General features: G+C 41.7%; 1 long non-coding RNA gene across 1 annotated transcript; it reads right to left on the bottom strand.

The window, feature by feature from the left end:
- Positions 1-6: 6 nt before the first annotated feature.
- Positions 7-823, bottom strand: LOC107566607 (uncharacterized). The gene is made up of 3 exons (XR_001606524.1): positions 769-823; positions 552-654; positions 7-445 (listed from the first exon to the last, which is right to left on the bottom strand). It is a non-coding gene; the product is annotated as an uncharacterized lncRNA (long non-coding RNA).

The following is an 823-nucleotide window of genomic DNA, read 5'->3' as shown; positions in this document are numbered from 1 at the left end:
GAACATCGATATGGCTTCTCTCCAGTATGGGTGCGCTGATGGGTGTACAGGTGTCCTTTCTGAATGTAGCTCTTTCCACAAAGCGTGCACCTGTATGGCTTCTCACCTGTGTGACTCCGCTGATGTATTGTAAGTTGACTAAAACACCTGAACCTCTTCGAACAGTAGGAGCAAACAAAACGCTTATCCCCTGAAATAGTGTTGGCACTGGATGTTCTTGCGGAGTGTGATGCACTCAAACTCTGTGTGTGACTGAAAGAAGTGTTTGGATCACCGTTTGCCACAGTCTGGTTCACTGTGATTGTTCCAGGTGAGATTTTTGGTGGTTCTGCTTTAGATGGGACTCTTTCGGTTGTGTTTTCTCTATTTCCTCTGTCAACACAAGGAACAGTTTTCAGAGCATCCTTGATGGGTGACAGGCTCACAGCTTCACCACATTGGGTTCCTGTGGTTAAGTGAAAGTAATGTAAGTGAAAGGAAGTCATAAATTATTTAGAAACACTGGCAATTCAAATTTTCCACCATTATAGAACAGTTAGTTCCAGACTTACGTGCTTCACTGTTGTCTTGACCAATCCAAACATCTACTTCCTGTTGCTCCTGCTTTACCATACTAATTGGCGGGTTTACCTCACACTTCTGCTGTGGACTGTCCTTTGACATTGTGACATTACATTATATCTTATATGTGTATAAAATATATAGAAACATGTTTTCAACAGCTCTTGTGCTTACAAATACTTAAAGGCAATTAATATGGATATTTACGGAGAGAAGAGAACTTGCTTGGTCTTGCTGAATTACTGTTGGGATGTCTCCTGTT

The sequence above is a fragment of the Sinocyclocheilus grahami genome, unplaced genomic scaffold (genome assembly GCF_001515645.1).
Source record: "Sinocyclocheilus grahami isolate Dianchi unplaced genomic scaffold, SAMN03320097.WGS_v1.1 scaffold1087.1, whole genome shotgun sequence".
Lineage (NCBI taxonomy): Eukaryota > Metazoa > Chordata > Actinopteri > Cypriniformes > Cyprinidae > Sinocyclocheilus > Sinocyclocheilus grahami.
The sequence above is the reverse complement of the archived record's forward strand: the minus strand, read 5'-3'. Positions and strand labels throughout refer to the sequence as shown.